The sequence below is a fragment of the Vulpes vulpes genome, chromosome 4 (genome assembly GCF_048418805.1).
Source record: "Vulpes vulpes isolate BD-2025 chromosome 4, VulVul3, whole genome shotgun sequence".
Classification (NCBI taxonomy): Eukaryota; Metazoa; Chordata; class Mammalia; order Carnivora; family Canidae; genus Vulpes; species Vulpes vulpes.
In genome coordinates, this window is record NC_132783.1 from 79,329,393 (window position 1) to 79,347,240 (window position 17,848).

The 17,848-nt window shown below is 39.4% G+C and overlaps 1 protein-coding gene across 2 annotated transcripts in view; it reads right to left on the minus strand.

The window, feature by feature from the left end:
* SLC25A16 (solute carrier family 25 member 16) overlaps nt 1–17,848 on the minus strand; it is a 50,821-nt gene that overhangs the window by 19,387 nt on the left and 13,586 nt on the right. The window lies entirely within an intron of this gene.

Genomic DNA, 17,848 nt, shown 5'->3' on the forward strand with positions numbered 1-17,848 from the left:
ATGAGTATGCTTAGAAATTTATAAATGTAAAGGGGGCATTAGCTTAAAAGTTGCAAGACAGGAAGTGGCAGGACCATGAGTCAGACAGAGGAATTGGCATAACCTAATTATATATCAGAAAATGGTAAAAAAAATAATGCCAATGGTTACTAGAATGCTAAATTTGTGATCTAGCTTTGCAATTTTTTAGCCAGTTTATTTTGCCATGTTTTTATGGATTTCTTTTAAATTAAAAAAAATCAATCAAATCTTCCTAAAGAAAAAACATGTTAACATTTGTTAAAATGAAACAAGTTTAAGGCAAAAAAGAAAAGAGGGGTGCCTGGGTGGCTCAGTGGTTGAGCATCTGCCTTTGACTCAGGGCATGATCCCGGGGTCTCACGATTGAGTCATGCATCCGGCTTCCTACATGGAGCCTGCTTCTCCCTATGCCTATGTCTCTGCCTCTCCCTCTCTGTGTCTCATGAATAAATAAAATCTTAAAAAAATAAAAATAAAAAAGAAAGAAACCACAGGCCCAAAATGGAGTCACTTGTGCTAAGCCCATGTCACCAAATCAAGTCTTAATACTTAACCTAAATGCAGTTTCAGCCTTCTCCAGGAATTTGCCCCATTCTTTCTTTATCTCTTCCCACTTCTGGCTATAAAAGCTTTCCATTTTGCATAGCTCCCCAGATCTCCTTTCTACTTGCTAGATGGGATGCTGCATAATGCATGAATTGTTGAAAAAGCCAATCTGATTCTCAAATTTTTACAGCTGAATTTTTTTTTTTTTAGAGATTTTATTCATGAGATACACAGAGAGAGAGAATGAGAGAGAGAGAGAGGCAAGGACACAGGCAGAGGGAGAAGCAGGCTCCATGCAAGGAGCCCAATGTGGGACTCAATCCAGGGACTCCAGGATCACATCCTGTGCCGAAGGCAGGCACCAAACCGCTGAGCCACCCAGGGATCCCTACAGTTGAATTGTTACACAAGATTATAAAAATCACCAAGTTTTGTTGTTAGGTTTTTTTTTTTTTAAGATTTTATTTATTCATTTGAGACAGAGAAAACAAGAGAGAGGAGAGAGGCACAGAGAGAAGCAGATTCCCCACTGAGCCAAGAGCCCTACATGGCACTCAGTCCCAGGACCTAGAGATCATGACCTGAGCCAAAGGCAAATCCTGAAAACAACTTAACGATTTTTTTTTTTTTAATGATTTTATTTATTTATTTATTCCGGAGAGAGCACAAGCAGTAGGGAGAGGGAGAAGCAGGCTCCCTGCTGAACCAGAAGCCCAACATGAGACTTGATCCAAGGACCCTAGTATCAAGAACTGAGCTGAAGGCAGATGCTTAACCGGCTAAGCCACCTAGGACTCCCAACAACTTCATGATTTCAATGTAATTTTAAACCCTGAGGGCAGCCCCAGTGGCGCAGCAGTTTGGCGCCTCCTGTAGCCTGGGGTGTGATCCTAGAGACCCGGGATCGAGTCCCACATCGGGCTCCCTGCATGGAGCCTGCTTCCCCCTCTGCCTGTGTCTCTGCCTCTCTCTCCGTGTCTATGAATAAATAAATAAAAACTTTAAAAATAAATAAATAAATAAACCCTGGAATGTAAGCAGAGGATTTTTAATAATTATGCACTCTTAAATCTTGAAAACTAATTAGTGACTTTAAATGTTTACTTATTTTTAGAACAAGGAGGTAATAAAGGGAGGTAAGAAATACCCTTCACTCTAAGTATTAAACTATGAACCCCGCTACAGGGCTAGATGTAGACTTCTACAAACCCTAACTACAAAAAAGATTATGATATCTTGCATTGTTCAAACTAAAAATACTATTACACTGTAAAATAAGTTTGAGGATATCCAACTACGTTCTGATTTTCCTCACAATGACTGCATCAATCCTTTTTCAAAATAATGCTGGGGACTTAAGCATGGGTGTAGTCTACCTGTCAAGTAATCTAGCACCAGCATTATTTTCTTGGGGTTGAACTTTTCTCATTTCAGTAATTTATTATTTTTAAAGTATTTGGTTTTGACTTATGATCAAAACTGATCAAATGGTCAAAAGAACTTATGAGTATGGACTCTAGATTGAGCCTGAGTTCAAATTAGACTCTACCACTAACTAGCTGTGTGACCTTGAGCAAGTTACCTAACCTGGGTGTCAGCTTCAAAATCTATAAAATGGACATCACAATAAGTCATTACCCAAATTAGGTTTTATGAAGCTTAAATGAGTTAATATATGTAAATAAAGGCTTAAAATAATTCCCAACATATACAAAATATTATATCTTAATGTTAAAAAAAATGTTAGCTATTATTCTCCCAGTCTTTTTCAAGTTATTCACTTTTTGACCCTTTTTTTTTTTTTTTATGAGATCTTATTTATTTATTCATGATAGACACAGAGAGAGAGAGAGGCAGAGACACAGGCAGCAGGCTCCATACTGGGAGCCCAACGTGGGACTCGATCCTGGGACTCCAGGATCACATCCTGGACCGAAGGCAGGCGCTAAACCAGCTCAGCCACCCAGGGATCCCCTTGACCCTTTCTTTTGTGAACCAAATCAACTGTATTCTCTTTTTACCCAAATTCTTCCACTCTCAATCTCTTCCTATACATCAAGAATTCAGATAAAAAAGAAAAAATTAATAATAATACAAAAAGAAAAAAAGAACAATCGGGATTATTGGGAAGGAATATGTAACAAAGTGGGAACTTAGCTTGACTGCTAGTAATCATACTGACCTATGTATCAGTCATCTACATGGTGACTGGGATTTTTCAATTCATAAACCTAGTGCCTCTCATTTTGGCCTTTTTTCTATACTACATATCTCTTGCTTACTATTCTAACTAGCACTGCTTTTCAGAGAGGCCAAAAAAGTCCTCCAAGTACAATTAAGGAAAATCAGAAACTACCTACCTCAAATAGTGGTGGTGATAGTTTTCCTCTTCCCCCATTTTACAACCATAATCCAATACAGAAAGCAGTATATCTTCACCTACCAGGAAGCAATGAAACTCAATCAAGTTGAGATGTGCCTGCAATTTTTGTATATGTGCAAACTTCTCTTTTCTTCCCTTAGTCAAGAAATTGAGGACTTAATGATGAATCCAAACTTACTGAGACTGTTTTTCCCTAAATTCTTACCCTAACATAGAATCCAGGAATTGTGGTAACCCAAGAACATACATTAATCAGTAAATTTTGCAGATCTGCAAAGCTTCAAAGACCTCAACAGTGCCTCATAATCACTGTATACAATACAAAAATCCTATGAGTGCAAATTATATTTATAATCATGATACCTAAGACAGATAATTCCTGGTCATTAAAACTGCAGAGATCGGGATCCCTGGGTGGCGCAGCAGTTTAGCACCTGCCTTTGGCCCAGGGCGTGATCCTGGAGACCCGGGATAGAGTCCCACGTTGGGCTCCCGGTGCATGGAGCCTACTTCTCCCTCTGCCTGTGTCTCTGCCTCTCTCTCTCTCTCTCTCTCTCTCTCTCTCTCTCTGTGACTATCATAAATAAATAAAAAAAAATAAATAAAAAACTGCAGAGATCATATTCTGAAAATATGGCAAATATAAATTTTTTATTCTGCTCCAGCAAGAAGCATATATAACTTCTTAACAAAGGAACTACCACTATAAGGAGGAGGCAGTAGAGGAAAGATGAAAGAGGACTTTAACCACTTCTATTTGACATCAGTGTGTACCTTCTAATTGCTTAAGTTCTTCTTTCCAGCTTATCTCTTTACTCAGGCAAAAGACCAGGTGGGCAAAGCATTCTGTGAGCATCCCTCAAGACAGGACAACTGCCCTGAACCAGCAAGACCAGGCGGGATTGACCTCCCTGCCCTCCTGCATGTACCCACCAACATTTGTCCCATATTTTCCTTATATAAACCTAGAAGTATTTTCAGCCTTTGAGACACTCTTTGAGCGTGTCCACTGTCTTCTGGGTAATGGCCTCACAGAAATAAATTCCTTTCTTGTTTTACCACATCCACCTTTCTATCTTTGGATTTTATCCATAGAGAGTAGCCGAACCTGTCTATTTGGGAACCCCAAAGCCAGGTGTTCTTGCACTTCTGAGCCCCCGGTGCAATTCTGGCAAGCCAGCCAGGTGCTGTACTTCTCATTTATCCAGCCGCCTCAGGATTCCCCAGTATAGAGCAACTAGGTGTGGCAGCAGCCCAGGGCTCCCTGTTGGTTTCCTGAGCTAGTGACTATGAGAGGTCAGAGTCAGCTAGCTATTGCTAGTTGACCCCAGACAGGGAGCTGCTGAAACCTGTTTCATTTTGAGGACTTTCTCCCTTGCCTTGAATTGGCACCAACTGCCTTACCTACATCTGGTGAAACAAATGAATTAGAAGTAGCAGGCCCTAGAAATTTGGCTCCCAGTAAGTTCCCGATAAGTGCATACTGTACCCAGTACTTCTTTATTTCCCTTCTGTTGGGTTCTTCTGAACCACTGTCAGGTTTTCATAACCTTTTTGTTTAGGCTTGCATAGCTTGGAGTTGGGGCAGGGGCCACTGAAACTTGTGAAGGTACTGACCAAAAGAGGAATGATGAGAGGTAAACAGGAAGTTAAAGTACACATCTGGGAAGATCCCTGTTGGAATTCATGTGTCTGTGAGTACATGTACAAGACAGGAAGTACTATCTCTATACCCTTTCAAAAGCTCCTGGCTGACTGGTCTATATATCTATGACTCATTTTATGTGTGTTCAGGACTGACTAGGATTGGAATGAATGAATTTCTGTTTTTTTTGGTAGTAGAGGGTGGGGAGGAAGCAGAGGGAGAGGCAGAGAGAGAAATCTCCAGGCTGGGCATGGAGCCGGATGCAGGGCTTGATCTCACAACCTTGAGATCATTACCTGGGCTGAAATTAAGAGTCAGGAGTTTAATCAACTGAGCCACTCAGGCACCCCATGGAATGAATGAGTTTTAAAATTACATTGGCAGGGACACCTAGCTGGTTCAGTCATTAGAGCATGTGACTCTTGATCTCAGGGTTGTAAGTTCAAGCCCCTTCTTCATCTCAGGGTTGCAAGAGCTTATTTTTAAAAACATAAATAAAAATAAAGTACACTCTTTAAAAAAAAAATAAAGAGTACATTGGTGTAGGTTGAGATCTGGCTTTTTGGTTAAAAACAACAAAGTTGGGATCCCTGGGTGGCGCAGCGGTTTGGCGCCTGCCTTTGGCCCAGGGCGCGATCCTGGAGACCCGGGATCGAATCCCACGTCGGGCTCCCGGTGCATGGAGCCTGCTTCTCCCTCTGCCTGTGTCTCTGACTCTCTCTCTCTCTCTCTGTGACTATCATAAATAAATAAAAAATTAAAAAAACAACAACAACAACAACAAAGTTTTCTTGGATTGTTGGTCTGGTCTTGATAAGAAATTACAAAAAGTTTTTTCCTTTTTCTTTATCTGCCCAGGGCTATGTTTTATCATTATCAGGGCTTTGATAACTTAAGAAAGTTAAAACATGGGACACCTTGGTGGCTCAGTGGTTGAGCATCTGCTTTTGGCTCCGGTCGTGATCCCAGGGTCCTGGGATTTAGTCCTGCGCATCAGGCTCCCCACAGGGAGAGCCTATTTCTCCCTCTTCCTAGGTCTCTGCCTCTCTGTGTGTCTCTCATAAACAAATAAATAAAATCTTTAAAAAAAAAAAAAAGTTAAAACTTCTCAGGGTGCCTTGGTGGCTCAGTCAGTTGAGGGTCTACCTTCTGTTCAGGTCATGATCTTGGGGTCCTACACTCCCTTCTCAGCAGAAGTCTGCTTCTCCCTTTTCTCTCCGTCTGCCCCTCCCTTTTCTCTCCGTCTGCCCCTCCCACTTGCTTGTGCGCGCTCTCTCAAAAAAAAATAAAAAACTTAAAAATGTTAAAACTTCTCAATATTAAAAGAGCTAAATTTTGCTAATAACTATATAGACTTCTTTATAATCTTTTATTGCCACCTTGGTTAAACAATTAAATATTAAGTTTTATAACAATCTGTAATCTTAAGGCAACTGCTTTATTTATTTATTTTAAGAGATTTTATTTATTTGACAGAGAGGGAGAGAGCACAAGCAAGGGGAACAGCAGAGGGAGAGGGAGAAGCAGGCTCCTCACTGAGTACGGAGCCCAATATAAGGCTCCATCTCAGAATCTTGGGATCACAACCTGAGCTAAAAGCAGACGCTTAACTGACTGAGCCACCTGGGTGTCCCATGGCAACTGCTTTAAAACCTTCTGAGATTTTTGGGGTGTCTGGCTGGTTCAGTTGGAGGAGTGACTCTAGATCCCAAGGCTGGGATTTCAAGCCTCACACTGGCTATACAAATTACTTAAATTTTAAAAAGGCACCTGGGTGGCTCAGTCAGTTAAGTGGCTGCCTTCGGCTCAGGTAATGATCCCAGGGTCCTGGGATCTGGGATCCAGACCCATGTTGGGCTTCCTGGCTCAGTGGGGAGTTAGTTAGCTTCTCCCTCTGCCCCTCCCCCTACTCATGCCTTCTCTCTCAAATAAATAAATAAATAAATTTTAAAAAGTGTCCTAGTAGTTAAGCATCTGACTTTTTGTTTTGACTCAGATCATGATCTCAAGGTTGTGAGACTGAGCCTCACGTTGAGCTCTACACTCAGCACAGAGTCTGCTTGCAATTCTCTATTCTCCCTTTCTCTCTCTGCCACTCCCACTCATGTTCACACTGGCTGTCTCCAAAATAAAAATCTTAAAAAAAAACCCTGAGGTTTTTAACAAACTTCCCAAGATTCAAATTCTAAATGAAGGCTTTTTGACTAATTAGGCTTGCTTATTTGGCATATTCGATTACATGGAAAGCACTGTCAAATAAATGGTGATGATCTTCTTAGGTTATATTGTATGAATAAATGCTGTAATGCTGTTCTAGAAATTATCTGAAATCCCTAGAGTTTTAACATGTCCTGGTATAAGGTCATCATTTAACATTCTAATTATTGGGCAGCCCTGGTGGCGCTGCGGTTTAGTGCCGCCTGCAGCCTGGGGTGGTGCGATCCTGAAGACCTGGATGGAGTCTCCATACAGCTTCCTATATGGAGCCTGCTTCTCTCTCTGCCTGTATCTCTGCCTGTGTTTCTGCCTCTCTCTCTGTGTCTCTGTGAATAAATAAAATCTTTAAAAAAAAAAAAAAAGAAACACATTCTAATTATTGAAATGTCACAGAAATAATTGGATCTCCTTGTCAACTGCACTATAATGAACTATTGTCCAATCTTTAACCATATCCATCTTTTTTTAGTCTTTTGTTATTTATAGCTATTGCTCTCTTGAACTGTGTTTCATCTTCAAGGAGATTCATGAAAAGGACTATTTGACAAATACAGGTTTTTGATATTTTTTTTTTAAGATTTTATTTATTTATTTGACAAAGAGAACAGAAGCAGGGGGTGCGGTGCGGGGAGAGGGAGCAGCAGACTTCTGGATGAGCAGGGAGCCCAATGTGGGGCTCGATCCCAAGACCTGGGATCATGACCCAAGCTGAAGGTAGCCACTCAAACGACTGAGCCACCCATGAGCCACCCCCCACCCCCGATATCTTTAAAATCATAAAACTAAACTGGGTAAGAATTTCCAGGACTAATGGAAAAGCTGCATTCAATCAGAATAAAAATTAGTAACATGGGATTAAATGAATTAAGAAAGATAATTATAGTTTTTATGACCCTTCTTTGAAACATTGCTGGTTCTAACATTTCCTCTTCCAGATTTTTTTTTTTAATTTTTATTCATAACAGACACAGAGAGATAGAGAGGCAGAGACACAGGCAGAGGAGAAGCAGGCTCCTTGCAGGGAACCCAATGTGGGACTTGATCCCGGGTTTCCAGGTCACGCCCTGGGCCAAAGGTGGCGCCAAACTGCTGGGCCACTGGGGCTGCCCAGATTTAAGGAAACTTTTTCTCTCAAGATATCTATGACTTCAAGAAATACAATAAAATACTCCTTTGTAAACAAATTAAAACATTTAACTTTTCTGCCTACCTGTACCCTCCAAAATTCAGAAACTTTCATGGGTATTCTTTCTTTCATGACAATTTTAATTAGTTGCACAAGTTCAATAAGAATCTGTTTTTCTTGTAACAGGACATGATTAGAAACATTGGCTACTTTGCCAAGGCTTTGACTGGAAGGTCATATTGAGAGAAAGATGTGCAGACTCAGGTATGACCAGACAGCTTTGAGGACCTAAGGCCAAATTTATGGAGTCAATAGAGCCCCTTGGAAATGTTGGCCTGACACCTTGCTAACACAGTTTCCAGCAATCTTACCAGGTAAGTAAAGAATGTCACTTCCTGGCAGATGCAGGAACCTCAGGATATTTGGGGACCTCGAGAAGAGAAATTCACTTAAACTCACAGGTACTGCCGGCAAATCTGATGGCAAGAATTTGGCTTGGCTCTGGCTTTGTAAAGATATTAGAAGTTCAATCTAGGGCACCCGGGTAGCTCAGCGGTTTAGCGCCACCTTCAGCCCAGGGCGTGATCCTGGAGTCCCGGGATCAAGTTCCGTATCAGGCTCCTTGCATGGAGCCTGCTTCTCCCTCTGCCTATGTTTCTGCCTGTCTCTCTGTGTGTCTCATGAATAAATAAATAAAAAGCTTAAATAAATAAAACAATAAATAAAATTCCTTATAGAAACACCCAACTGGTTGGAATAGCATGCAACTCTTGATCTCAGGGTTGTGAGTTCAAGCCCTCACATTGGACATAAATTGCATAAATAAACAAATGAATCTTTATATAATAAAATTCCCTATAAAAAGTTGCAGCAAAGCAGATTTAAAGAACTAACATGGTCATAGTCACCATTCTTGCTGTGCTTATGTAAATAATTAGGCCAAGTTTGTTAGAACTGGACTTGTTTTACAAACAAATTGGCCTTAATTTGGCTATCTTTGATGGAAATGAGGGTTATTTTAAAGACAAAAATATGTTTCAATAACACACCTTTGAGGACGTTAGACTCCAGTTCTTTTTTTTTTTTTTTGAAAGATTTTTATTTATTCATGAGAGAGAGAGAGAGGCAGAGACACAGGCAGAGGGAGAAGCAGGCTCCACACAGGGAGCCCGATGTGGGACGTGATCCTGGGTCTTCAGGATCACACCCTGGGCTGAAGGCAGGCGTTAAACTGCTGAGCCACCCAGGGATCCCCTAGACTCCAGTTCTGATTGTCCTTGAATGTTGGTTGTTCGTATAAGCTGGACATTTTGAGGTAACTATCACAATGCCACAATAGCCCATGTATAGACAATCACTGCACTTATTACTCTGAGGGAATACCCATGGGCATAGGATTATTTGAACAGCTGGACAATGGGATGGTCTCTCGAAAAATTGTGTAACTCAACTATTCTTTTTTTTTTTTTTTTAAAGAAAGATTTTATTTCTTTGAGACAGACAGAGAAAGAGAGACAGAGAGAGAGACAGGCAAAGGGAGAAGCAGGCTCCATGCAGGGAGCCTGACATGGGACTCGATCCCAGGTCTCCAGGATCACCCTTCGCCCTAACTCAACTGTCCTTTTGACCAAATCTGTATGGCTAGGATAGCAAAACTGCTCTTTAAAAGCCAGAGCAAGGGGCAGCCCAGGGGGCTCAGTGGTTTAGCACTGCCTTCAGTCCAGGGTATGATCCTAGAGATCTGGGTTCAAGTCCACATCGAGCTCCCCACAGGGAGCTTGCTTTTCCCTCTGCCTGTGTCTCTGTCTCTCATGAATAAATAAATAAATAAAATCTTTTAAATAAATAAAAAATAAAGTAAAATAAAATAAAATGAATAAAAGCCAGAGCAGGGATGCCTGGGTGGCTCAGCAGTTGAGTGTCTGCCTTTGGCTCAGGGCATGATCCCAGATTCCCAGTTTTGAGTCCCACAGTGGGCTCCTTGCATGGAGCCTGCTTCTCCCTCTGCTGGTGTCTCTGCCTCTCTCTCTCTCTCTCTCTGTCTCTCATGAATAAATAAAATCTTAAAAAAAAAAGAAAAAAGAAAAAAGAAATGAAGCTCCTACTCTGTCAAAGTCTTCCATTCCAAAATCCCTACGTTGCCCCCTAGTAGTAGAAAATAGCTATAGAAGAAATGACTGTCATCCCTTCTTTCTTCCATAGAAAAAGAATGGTGTTTTGATAGTGGGGATTTGAAAAGAGGACTTCAACTACTTCCATTTTGACCTCACTCTGTACTTTCTATGCTTGTGTTCTTCTTTCCAGCTTATCTCATAACTTAGGCAAAAGATGCAGTAAACAAAGCATCCCAGGATGGGTACCAAAACTACCCAAACAATGACAAATGCCCTGACACCAGCATGACTCCACATGACTAATGCTAAGACAATTATTGACCTCTTATGGCCCACCTACATGTCCTACTGACCTTTGTCCCACATTTTCCTTATATAAACCTAGAAGTATATTCAGCACTTTGGAGACAGTCTTTGAGACATTAATCTATTGTTTTCTGGGTGATGCCCTCACTGAAATAAATTCCTTTCTTGTTTCACCACCACCTGGTATCTGCCTTTGCACTGTGTCAGTGGTGAGTGGCAAAACCTGGTCTGTTTGGGACTCTGAAGTCAGGTGCTCTTGAATCCCTGCATCCCAGTTACAAAGAGAGTAATATATATTAAAAATTGGATAATACAATAAGCAAAGGAGCATATCCAGGCTCTCATCAATTAATCTCCTTCCTCTCTAACTTCTCAATGAATATGGAAGTAGATTTCAGTTTTCAGAGATGGCTTCCTTTCTAGCTCACTACCTTCCTTCCATCTGAAGCTACACAGTAGGAGCAGCAGACTTCATGTACATATTCAAAGAGATTAAAGTTCAATGAAAAAATGCATGGATTCAAAATGAATACTTTAGACAAAAGAAGGGCTCCATGTATCATAGATATAAAAGATAAGCCATAAAGCTAAGGAAATTGGTGTAGAGTATATGTCCAAGAACAGTCAATTCTACCATATCCTGTCTTTTGGAACCACATCACTGCTTCAAGCCTGATGATTAAATATCAGTTGTAAATAACTAATATAATAAACCGTCGATAGTTATGTGCAACCTCTGAATCTTAAAGAGCCTTCTACAGAGAGAGAGAATTCAACTATGATATTCAGGAGCCACATTTGCAGTCATTATTACCAAAAAGGAATAACCACTGTGGATACTTTTAGTACAATACTCTCCGGTGGAAACCATGTTTCAATAACTACATGATGCTAAGTCCAAGAACCAAAGAGCTACAGAGCAGAGGTCTGAACATCATGCCCATCCTATACACAAATCAGGCCTCAAATCTATTAACTAAAGAAAGTAAGTTCTGAAATCAAGGGTTGTACTACCATCTTAGAAGAGAAATTTCTCCAAAAATATATGCTTCTGGATTCTGGATCAGGACTCAAGGGAATAGCATTCCCTTTTAAATATTTAAATAAATAAATAAATATTTGAATAAATAAATAAATATATATATATATATATATATATATATATATATATCAAAGTATCAGGGATCCCTGGGTGGCACAGCAGTTTGGCGCCTGCCTTCAGCCCAGGGCATGATTCTGGAGTCCCAGGATCGAGTCCCACATCAGGCTCCCTGCATGGGGTCTGCTTCTCCCTCTGCCTGTGAATCTGCCCCCCGCCCCCTGTGTGTGTCTCTCATGAATAAATAAATCTTTAAAAATAAATAGTCTCTCATGAATAAATAAATCTTTAAAAATAAATAAATATTAAGGTATCTGGAAAATGTGCCTCCAAGTCTCTGAAATTCTCCAAACAGTGTGCAACCTGTTCTAATAATCACAACCTGTTCTAATAATTTAATAACGGCACCATACAGCCATTCTCACTGCTGACATCCAGCCTCTGTTCTGATTGGTTGCTACACATGCTATACTAATTGTTAAATATTTTGAATACTTTTTTTTAAGTTTTTATTTATTTATTCATGAGAGACACACAGAGAGAGAGGCAGAAACACAGGCAAAGGGAGAAGCAGGCTCCATGCAGGGAGCCTGACATGGGACTCGATCCCAGGTCTCCAGGGTCAGGCCCTGGGCCGAAGGCAGGAGCCAAACACTAGAGCCACCCAGGGATCCCACCACTTTTATTTAAAATTTTCTCAAAAAAATAAAAATAAAAATAATAAATAAAATAAAATAAAATAAAATAAAATAAAATAAAATAAAATAAAATAAAATTTTCTCTGTGTTACAAATGAGACAGGAATAAGGAATTCAGGTGGTTGGCTCAAGAGCATGTAACAAGTCACTGACAAGGAAGACTTAATAACATTCCCTAATATTTAAGGAGGACCTCAGATCTTTCAGAACATTTTCATAGCAATTCTTTGACCTTCAGAACAACTCAGAAGGAGAGGGAGTTGGGCAAACACAAGCTCCACTTTAACAAATGGAGAATGAATTAAGGAAGGTTTAAATAATCTGCCCATGGTCAATATAATGTAATGAGGGCCAGCCAGAATCCAGGAAGTGTTCTATACATTTGACTTCCCAGCCTTGCGCCAAAATACCAAACTGTAAGAGTCCAGAGAAGGCAGCAAATACAACCCAGCTTATCATTTCTAGTTTCCATTCTTCCCCTCTTTTTTTCTCTTCTCTTTATCCCATCACTCTTAGTTCCATGAGAACTGGCAGAGCAAGACTGATTTCATTTAAAAGATTTTATTTATTTACTCATGAGAGACACAGAGAGAGTAGAGACACAGGCAGAGGGAGAAGCAGGCTCCATGCAGGGAGCCCGATGCGGAACTTGATCCTGGTATTCCAGGATCACGCCGTGAGCTGAAGGCAGACGTGCTCAACTGCTGAGCCACCAGGGGTCCCACAAGACTGATTTCAAACAATTGAAACACACAGAAGGAAAGACGACCTTTTTTAAATACACAAACCTTGATTCTCAGTCCCTAGTTTTTCCTTTTTTCTGGTTAACCGAGGTTCAACATGTACTGCATTACAGTTCTAGGACGAGGGAAAAGGTTCAAATTCAAAAAAGCTTTAAAATAAGCTCTGTTGAAATGATTGTGAAAAACACACCATTTTTTATTTTGGCAAATATAAAAAATTCCAAACTTACACTCAAAGGCTACCAAAGGTACAGGAGCAAAGATACTTGATATAAATAAAATTAACTAGAACATTCATTTCAATTATTTACAATCATAGAAATAAAATGTAAATTGTAATTACTTAAACATGGTAATAAAAATACAAATATTGAATTATGGAAGTACTAGTCTTATGTGTAATTGGTAGCATTTCTAAAAACTTTTTCTCTAAAAATTAAAATATACAATTAGGGACACCTGGGTGGCTCTCATGAATAAATTTTAAAAATCTTTTTAAAAAATTATAATTAAAATTCCTTTTGGTTTTTATTGTTTTTAATATATACTGAAAACTTGATGTTAACATGTCTTTCATCTCAGAAAAAAGAAACTAAGGACACCTGGGTGGCTCAGCAGTTGAGCGTCTGCCTTCAGCTCAGGGCATGATCCTGGGATCCAGGGACCGAGTCCCACATCAGGATCCTGCATGGAGCCTGCTTCTCCCTCTGCCTCTGTCTCTGCTTCTCACTCTGTGTCTCTCATGAATAAATAAATAAAAATCTTAAAAAAAAAAAAAAAGAAAAAGACAAAGAAACTAAAAATACAATTTCAATGAACAATGCTATTCAATAATCAAATGTCGTGAAACAGAAATAATACAAAGTCTTCAGGATTTAGCTTATATTTATAATCCAACTTAATCTTTCTCACAATCTTCAAAGAAAGAATTTTTATCAGTCATGTGGGGTTTTTTTTGTTTGTTTTTATTAAAGTTGATTGGTCACTTGTAAAGTTGAATTTTAAAGAAAGAAAATTTATTTTTTTTAAAGATTTTATTTATTTATTCATGAGAGACACAGAGAGAGAAAAAGAGGCAGAGACACAGGCAGAGGGAGAAGCGGGCCCCATGCAGGGAGCCTGACGTGGGACTAGATCCGGGGTCCCCAGGACACGCCCTGTGCCGCAGACGGCGCTAAACTGCTGAGCCACCCGGGCTGCCAAAAGAAGAAAATGTAAAAAGTAATGTACAAAATCATAAATTTTATAATTTAGGAGGCACCAGGGTGGCTCGTAAGTTAAGTGTCTGCTTTGGCTCAGGTCATGGTCCTAGGGTCCTGGGATCAAGCTCACATCAGGCTCCCTGTTCCCCCAGGGAGTCTGCTTCTCCTTCTCCCTCTGCCCTTCCCCCTGCTTGTGTTCTCTTTCTCTCAAATAAATAAAAATCTTTTAAAAATTTGTTTTATAATTTGGAATCTTAGTAAAATTTCCCTTCTATAAAGTGAAGATAATCATAGCATTTTCCACATGGCATTTTGCTGTGGACTACCTGTCAAGTGTTTGAAGATTACACATCAAATGCTCAGGTCTAGATAAGGTATATATCAAATAATCAATACTTGTTAGCTAATGTCACTCGCCAGCACTGTCATGCCCGTGTAACATACTGAAATTATTTCTAAACTAGTTGCCAAATAGCTGTTGCTCCAACTCCCTAATATCCCTACCATGGCCCTGGTAGCCCTCTCCCCCTACCAGAATTCCCATCACATACTATCTCATGCTTCAGTCACTAACAAGTTAATTAGAGACTTTCAGAACCTGTCTTATTTTTAAGTACCTCTATAGTTGTGTTGCAAAATATTTTGAATATTATTCCTGGTTATTTTTACTACTTAATTAATTTGGTTTAGTCACAAGGAGTCAAGGAAAGATAAACACTGGATAAGGCAAAAACCATAAATGAGGATTACAGATCTAGGTACAAAGGTGAGGCTGAAGAGTCATTGGAATCAGAGTCTGAGCTGTATCTGGAAAATTCCTAAGACCCGTCATCATCCAAGAACAAGCCTGTCATCTCAATGACAAGGAAGGTAAATGATTACCTACAGCCATAGTGTCTCCAACATCTATCCAATGGTTTTTGTTGCCTTTTAGGGCCTACATGGTCAGTACATCTGTCCCCACTACTCTCCCTACCACATCACACATGTAGATTTCAAGAGTTTTAGATAGTCTGATACGTGGAATTTTTTTTACCACTCTTTTATAGCTACATTTTAAGTGACCTTTTGGTATGATAAACAAAACTGCAATGAACATCTTTGCTGCTAAATACCATTGTACACATTTTTACTTCCTCTCTTAAATAGAATTACTGAAGGGGAGAAATGGGATAACTGGGTAATGGGCATTAAGGAGGGCATGTGAGAGGCAGCCTGGGTGGCCCAGCGGTTTAGCGCCTGCCTTCAGCCCAGGGCGTGATCCTGGAGACCTGGGATCAAGTCCCACATCGGGCTCCCTACATGGAGCCTGCTTCTCCCTTTGCCTATTTATCTGCCTCTCTCTGTGTCTCTCACTAATAAATAAATAAAAATCTTAAAAAAAAAAAAAAAAAAAGGAGGGTATGTGATGTAATGAGCACTAGGTGTTAGATGCAACTGATGAATCATAACTCTATTTCTGAAACTAATAATACACTATATATTAATTGAATTTAAATTTAATTTAAAAATAAATATAAAATTACTGAAATTAGTATATGATAGTGCTTAAAAATCAGAAAAAAGGGTAAGTTATCGAAAAAATAATGTTGACATGAGTGACCAGTCATCTGGAGAAAAATTTTATTCAATCCCCACTTTATTAATTATATAAATATTAAAAAGATCAATATAAAAAAGTTTTAAAAATAAAGTTTTTTTAAAAGATTTATTTATTTATTCATTCATTCATTCATTCATTCAGAGAGAGAAAGAGAGGCAGAGACACAGGCAGAGGGAGAAGCAGGCTCCATGCAGGAAGCCTGACGTGGGACTCGATCCCGGGTCTCCAGGATCACACCCCGGGCTGCAGGCGGCGCTAAACCGCTGCGCCACCAGGGCTACCCTAAAAATAAAATTTTTATAGAAAACATGATAAATTGTTTTTATCTTAGAATGAAGAAGGCAGGGGGACCAGAGTGGCTCAGCCATTAAGCATCTGCCTTTGGCTCAGGTCCTGAGATGGAACCCCACATAAGGCTCCCTGCTCAACAGAGAGTCTGCTTCTCCTTCTCCCTCTGCCCACCACCTCCTGCCCCATCCCAGATAAAGAAAATATTTTTTAATTAAAAAAAAAAAAAGAAAATCTTTTTTAAAAAATAAAGAAAGCATTTCTAAACACAACACAAATTTTGAAGCCACAGTGCAAAAGACTAATCCATTGGCTATGTAAAACTTCTATAGATGTGGGTGTGGGTATGTGGATGAGTGTGAAAATTTTAGAGGATTTTTCTTGAAAAAAAAAAAAAAAAAAAAATCACAAGGTTAAAAGACAAATTTAAAACTGAGAAATCGGGATCCCTGGGTGGCACAGCGGTTTGGCGCCTGCCTTTGGCCCAGGGCGCGATCCTGGAGACCCGGGATCGAATCCCACGTCGGGCTCCCGGTGCATGGAGCCTGCTTCTCCCTCTGCCTGTGTCTCTGCCTCTCTCTCTCTCTCTCTCTCTCTCTGTGTGACTATCATAAATAAATAAAAATTAAAAATAAATAAATAAATAAAAAATAAAAAAAATAAATAAAACTGAGAAATAGGGCAGCTCCGGTGGCTCAGCGGTTTAGCACTGCCTTCAGCCCGGGGTGTGATTCTGGAGACCCGGGATCGAGTCCCACATCCGGCTCCCTGCGTGAAGCCTGCTTCTCCCTCTGCCTCTCTCTCTCTCTCTCTCTCTGTGTGCCTCTCATGAATAAATAAATAAAATCTTTAAAAAAATAAAATAAAACCGAGAAATAAACTATTAAAAATATTTGACAGAAACAAAAGCAATGTCCTTATTCCCAAATTCATAAAAAAAAATTTCTAGTTTTTTTAAGCAAAATTAAGTATTTAAAAAACTAGAAACATCTCAGGCTGAAAGTAAAAGAAACAGAAATGGTCAATAAACATTGGAAAGCTGATGAACCTTACTCATAATTAACTGCTAAATATTAAAAAAAAATTTTTTAAGATTATATTTATTCATGAGACACAGAAAGAGATGTGATCCTGCAGGGAATGTGCTTCCTCTGCCTGTCTGCCCTGCTCTCTCTCCTCTCTGTGTTTCTCATGAATAAATAAAATCTTAAAAAAAAAAAAAGCATTATGAAGATCAACTAAACAACTTATCAAAATTTAAATGCACATATCCTTTTATAAAAGAATTTCCCTTGTCAAAATTTATTCTACAGCCATAACAAGTGCAATGTGTTATTTGTGAAATAAAAACTGAAAATATTCCAAATGCCAGTCAATAAGGGACTGGATTAAATAAATCATGATACATTCATAAATTAGAAAATAACATCAGGTCTTTAAAAAAAAATAAGAAAGATCTATGTATTGATATAGAAAACAGTCTTGAGATAACTGTAAAAGAAAGGTTCTAATCTTACAGAGTAGTATTGGAAATTGCTAATAGTTACTGCTTCTAGGGAGTAGAATTATTTTCATTGTATAGGAGTATGTATTATTATAGTCATTATAATTTTTTTAAATGCTTGAAAGAAAAAAACATTTCCAGAAGTAGAATTGTCAAAGGGAATGTATGGGGATCCCTGGGTGGCTCAATGGTTTAGTGCCTGCCTTTGGCTCAGGGCATGATCCTGGAGTCCCGAGAACAAGTCCCACATCAGGCTCCCTGCATGGAGCCTGCTTCTCCCTCTGCCTATGTCTCTGCCTCTCTCTCTCCGTCTCTCTCATGAATAAATAAAATCTTAAAAAAAAAAAAAAAAA